The sequence below is a fragment of the Oryctolagus cuniculus genome, chromosome 9 (assembly GCF_051225735.1).
Source record: "Oryctolagus cuniculus isolate XC-2025 breed Fujian yellow rabbit chromosome 9, ASM5122573v1, whole genome shotgun sequence".
NCBI lineage: Eukaryota > Metazoa > Chordata > Mammalia > Lagomorpha > Leporidae > Oryctolagus > Oryctolagus cuniculus.
Window position 1 is genome coordinate 77,489,300 of NC_142875.1, and position 6,227 is coordinate 77,495,526.

Below are 6,227 nucleotides of genomic sequence, written 5' to 3' on the forward strand. Positions count from 1 at the left end.
GATATATAGTACAGCAGAGGTGTATCTAAAAATAATTTTTCTGTAAAAAGAAGCCAAATATAAAAAAGTATATACTTTATTATTTCATTTATATAAAATTCAAACTAAACCTTAATTTCATTAAACAGATCAGTGGTTACCTGAGAAGGGAGCAGGGGGATTGCAAGGAAGGACACTTTTAAGGGTGATGGATATGTCCATTGTTTTTGGGGGGTGATGTTTGTGTGTTCAAATGGCAACTTATTGTATGCCAATCATACTTCAACAAAACCTGTTTTTAAAAAATGTTTGTTCCTATATCACAAACCCACATTCAAATGCTCAGTAGCAACTTATGACTAATGGTTACCACACTGGACATTGGATCATGTACAGATTTTCCATCATCACAGAAAGTTAAATTGAACAATGCTGCCATTAAATCTTCGAAAGAGGCTTTCTGAAAATTAAGTAGAGATAGATAAGGAAGGAATCTGAAAAGGAGTAAAACTGAAGCTAACCCTGGAATGCTTGTGCATCTTGTCAATTCTGTAATGTGGTTGAGTGGCATCAATTATAGTAAGGCAACTTTGTTTTTTTTTGTTTGTTTCTTTTGTTTTTTTCCTTTACCCAATCATCCAATCTGTGTCTTTTAACTGGACAGTTCAGGCCATTAACATTCAATGTGACTAATGATAAGTGGTAACTTTGCCCTGCCATTTGCCAAAGATAAGTTCTAATATATGCTTTGAATTCCCTGTGATCTTTTGCTGTGAGGTTTCCTTCCTTTACCTTCTTTCATATTGATGACCGTGTTTCTGTGTTTCTGTGTGCAACACATCTTTAAGCATCTGTTGCAGGGCTGGACAAGTGGCAACAAATTCTTTCAATTTCTGTTTGCTATGAAAAGTCTTTATTTCACCTTCATTCACAAATGATAGCTTTGCAGGATATAATATTCTGGGCTGGCAGTTTTTCTTTCTTAGTACCTGGGCTATAACTCGCCATTCCCTCCTAGCTTGTAGGGTTTCTGATGAGAAGTCAGCTGTGAGTCTGATTGGAGATCCTCTGAGTAATCTGACGTTTCTCTCTTGCACATTTTAGGATCTTTTCTTTATGTTTCACTGTGGAGAGTTTAATTACAACGTGTCGTAGTGAGGATCTCTTTTGGTCGTGATTATTAGGGGTTCTGTGAGCTTCCTGTACTAGGATTTCTCTGTCCTTCTCCAAACCTGGGAAATTTTCTGCTAATATCTCACTAAAAAGGCCTTCTAATCCTTTCTCCCTCTCCATGCCTTCAGGAACTCCTAGAACCCGAATGTTGGGTTTTTTAATAGTATCCTGAAGATTCCCGACAATATTTTTTAGATTTCTAATTTCCTCTTCTTTTCTTTGGTCTGACTGTATCCTTTCCTGTTTTCTGTCTTCTAAGTCCGATATTCTCTCTTCTGCTTCACCCATTCTGTTTGTAAGGCTCTCTAATGTGTTTTTCATTTGATCTATTGAATTCTTCACTTCATTATGATTTCTCGTCACTATCACAGTTTCCTGTTGTACTAGTTGTTTCATTTCATTTTGATTCTCCTTAATATTTCATTTTCACGAGAGAGATTTTCTATCTTGTCCATTAAGGATTTCTGTAGTTCAAGAATTTGTTTTTGAGAACTTCTTAATGTTCTTATCAATTTTTTGAGATCTGCTTCTTGCATTTCTTCTATCTCATCATCTTCATAATCTTGAATTGAGGTGTCTTTTTTCATTTGGGGGCGTCATAGTGACTTCCTTGTTTTTATTACCTCGGTTTTTGCGTTTGTTATTTGGCATATTGGAGATATTTGGTTTCTTCACTGTGGTGCTTTTTCTTGTTATACTATGACTCTAGATTAAGTGGACTATCTGTTTTTGATGGAGCCTTAGGGCTTGAGATGGGTGTGGCCTGAGAGCTCTGTTTGGTGTGCCAAAGGTGACACTCCCAGGTTAGGCGTGGTAAACCTCTCTCTCTCTCTCTCTCTTTCTTTTTTTTTTTTTTTTTTTTGATTCAAAAGGGAAGTAATTCTGCACAGCTGAACGACATTGGAGGTAGTTAGCAGGCAAATGATATACCCACAGGAGCCAGAGATCGGAAGCTCTTTCCCAAGGACCACACCGGGAATCTGTTCTGCCCTCAGAGTGGGCTCAGATTCTCCTTCAGTCTCCCACTGGGTTGCCAAAGTTATGGAATTGTAGCGTCTCTGGAGAGTACTCACGTGAATTCCGTGAGTTCTCTCCCCCACCGTCTCTTTTTTCACAGTCTCAGTTCAGTAGCACCACAAATTCACTAGGTCCTAATCTCCTGTTAATTCGCCCCGCCCAGAGTCAGGTTTTTCTGCTAGGCTCAGGGCCGGTGCAGACCTGAGGTCGCTCTGCTTATGACATATGTCCAAGATGGCGCCTGCTCTTTGTCTTGCTCGCTTTGAGAGGTGAGTGGAGAGAGAGAAACCCGTGTCTGTATCAGTCACTTTTTTTCTCTCTCTCTCTCTCTCTCTTTTAGTTAGCCTGGTGAACTTCCCCCCCTGGGGTCGTTCCCTCTAGTCTCCTCTTTCCGCTTGCCTGCCGGTGTCTTGGGCTATTGAGGTTCGGCTCACCTCGCATTCCAGCGCTGGTGTGTTGAGTCTGCCGCTGGTGTCCTGAACTGTGGGCTCCCACGCTCTCCACGCAGGTCCACTGTGAATCACTCGTTCCGGAAGAGTTTCTTCTGCTGTTTCTTCCCCTACTCTTCCTTGAACCTGCAGTATCTCCACTTTTATTAAACTATCTCTCCTTGGACTATCAGTGTGCTCCCTTCCTATTCTGCCATCTTGCCTTCTCTCCCCAGTAATTTTATTCTTGATTTCATTATTTTCAGGATACCATAGAAAATTTATAAATGTGCCTAGCTTATAAAAGTCATTTTGTTACTTTTCCACATGTGGGAAAAAAATGTACCCTTTGAAAAATATCTTCCACTTTTCAGTTTCTTTTTTATACAAGTCATCAGTTGAACAAAGATCATGTATAGTCCTTCATGGGTATCCATAGGGGATTGGTTCAGGACACACTCCTACACATGCAGATATCGAAATCCACAGGAGTTGAACTGTCTTGTATAAAACAGTGGTATTTAGGGCTCCCACTCTGGTGTAAGTGGGTCAAGCTGCTGCCTGCAATGCCGGCATCCCATATGGGCGCAGGTTCAAGTCCCAGCTACTCCACTTCTGATCCAGCTCCCTGTTAATGGCCTTTGCACAAGCTGTAATTGCAGCTGGTAATTAAACTGAAGTGTTTCATTTTCTCAGCTCATCAGTGACACTTCACTCACGGAAGGAATCGATGGCGGAAGCACACGGTAGCAACACACACGGACCGGCCGGCAGCAGGACACGACGTTAAATAGCGCAGGAGAAGACAAGCACCATTGGTTGGTGGTCACAAAACAGGGGGGCGTTTTCCCGGGAGCTCTATGAGCAGCCGCTGTGTTAGGTTTTCAGTAAGGCAACTTTGAAACTTCCTTTTTCTTCTGTAAATTCTCAGAACCCATAATCAGCATTTATAGCAAATACTGTTCATCTCTGCTGTGGCTTAGATATGATTTGTCCCCCAAAATTCATGTGCTGAAAGTTGGGTGCCCAACACAATAATGTTGAGAAGTAATGGGACGTTTAAGAGAGGGAGCCTCACAAGAGGTGATTAGGTGCTGGGGTTACCACACTCATGAATGGACTCATGTCCTTCGCGAAAGACTAGGTTAGTTCTCTCAAGACTGGATTATATCTCACAGGGGTGAGTTAGGTCTCTGGGACTGGATTAGTTACTGCAAGAGTGGGCTGTGATGAACAGGTCTGCCTCCTTTGTCCACTATACCTGTGTCTCTTCTCTGCAGAGGTTTATTTCTCCTTTCTCTCCTGTGTCATGTCTTGGTGCAACATGAGGCCCTCAACAAAAGCTGAGAGGCGCTGGTGCATGCTTCTGAACTTCTGCATCTCCAAAACTGGGAGCCAAGACAGAGCTCTCCTTTGTAAAGTACCCAGCTATTCATCATAGCAACACAAAATTGCCTAAGACAGACTCTCAGTAGGAAAAAAAAAAAAAAAAAAAAAAAAAAAAAAAAAAAAAAAAAAAAAACATGGCAAGGACTGCAGAAGGAGGAAAGAGTGATTACATAAAGAGGCTGTGAGATAGATATGGGGAAAATATGGAGTCCTGATATCTTAGGAGGAAGTTAAGCCTCACAAATTGATAAGTTTAGAAGATAGAGCTTAAAAGCAAGCTGTTGCTATTAGCACTGTTCATACATGCCAGTAAAATATTTACATGCCTCCCTTGGGAATAAAATTCCTGAAGTTTTCTCTTGCCATATGGCACTCAGCAACAAACTAGTATGCTGAATGGCCAGGAATAGATCCACCTTTTGATGTATGAGCTGGTTTCATAAATCTGTATTTCTGGTCTGTAGATGTATAGATGTATTTTGATATACAGCTTGCTTCCATTCTGGTCTGTTGAACACAGTTTTTTTTTTCTACTTATCAATATTATTTTCCATTAAACCCACTGAAGTTTTACTGAAATATCATTTGGGAAGATTCACTGAAACATCACCTATCATTTGAAAGGTATGTGTTTTCTCATTAGTGTAGAACCATGTTAGCTCATTTTCCAAGAGGGCAACCTTCTCTCTGAACATCAGTGTTTTCAGATGAAAATAAATAAATAAATAAATAAATAAAAATCACTGCTCTTTTCCCTTACCATAGCTTCCACTCTCAAATCAGTGATCACTGAAGAACTAAATCGCCAATCCCAAGAGAGGGTAAGGTGCTTCTCACATTATGCTCTTAAATCTGTGCATGTGAATCACATGAAATTTTTCCACCTTATATAAATTTTAGAAAATAAAAAGAAAGAAGGATAAATTATATTGCTGGCTCTAATATGTGCTTCTCCTTAACAAAATGCTCATTCTTATTAATCAATAAGGAACATATTTGGCTATGAGAAGTGATGTGTCATGGAAAGAACAGGGTGAGAGGAGGAAAACAAGAACTAAATAGGCATGGCTTGTCTTAATTAACATACATAATAAACTTCAGAACTGAAGTTTTCAGGTTGCCTCAAACCTCTGAGTCATTAGTTTGGAATTCAATTAATTATGAGTCCTGTTCCTCAGTTTAACAGAGGTGGTAGTGTTTTGCTACCTTTCGTTTCCTGGAAATATGAGTGTGAGAATGTGAATGTACCCCTTGTCTCTCCACAGTTTATCAAAATGCAAGGAACTTGCCTGCCCACTCATAGAAGGGCGAAACGTCTTTGACTCTGTCAACTGAGGTGAATGCTTTTTCCAGTGGGGAGACATCAGAAAACTTGCATTTTAAACAAAATTACGAAAGTTTTAATTCTTAGAGTTTTTCCTGAATCTTCTTATACTAGGAAAATAGAGTCAAACTTTTCTGTGACTTTGTTATTGTCAGCATTAGCAATAAATATATAATTTCTCAGGTGTCTATAGTAAATTTTTTTAAACTATACCATTTATTGAACGTTTACTAAGTGCCAGGCATTCTTCTAAGCACTTTCCAAATATTAACTCACTGATTTTTATATACTATTATGTGTATCAGTATTCTCATTTTATTTTTATTTTTTTTTAAACTTTTATTTAATGCATATAAATTTCCAAAGTACGACTTATGGATTACAATGGCTTTCCCCCCATACCGTCCCTCCCACCCACAACCCTCCGCTTTCCCACTCCCTCTCCCCTTCCATTCACATCAAGATTCATTTTCGATTATCTTAATATACAGAAGATCAGCTTAGTATACATTAAGTATGGATTTCAACAGTTTGCTCCCACACAGAAACATAAAGTGAAAAATAATAGATGATTTTTTTAAATGATGATGAAATCAGAGCAGACCTATTGTCATGTTTAATCCCAGTGAGAGTCAAGTTGGGAATTGATAATTTCTTTCTTTTTTTTTTTTTTTTTTTTTTTTACAGAGGATCAGTTTAGTATGCATTAAGTAAGGATTTCAACAGTTTGCACCCCCATAGAAACACAAAGTGAAATATATTGTTTGAGTACTCGTTATAGCATTAAATCCCAATGCACAGCACATTAAGGATAGAGATCCTACATGAGGAGTAAGTGCACAGTGACTCCTGTTGCTGACTTTACCAATTGACACTCCTGTCTATGGCATCAGCAATCCCCCTATGCTCCAGTCATG

At 39.2% G+C, this 6,227-nt stretch overlaps 1 long non-coding RNA gene across 1 annotated transcript; it reads left to right on the top strand.

Annotated features, from left to right (window-relative positions):
• Positions 1-2,213: 2,213 nt before the first annotated feature.
• Positions 2,214-5,351, top strand: LOC149124631 (uncharacterized). The gene is made up of 4 exons (XR_016213746.1): positions 2,214-2,438; positions 3,294-3,415; positions 4,752-4,807; positions 5,252-5,351. It is a non-coding gene; the product is annotated as an uncharacterized LOC149124631 (long non-coding RNA).
• Positions 5,352-6,227: the final 876 nt, after the last annotated feature.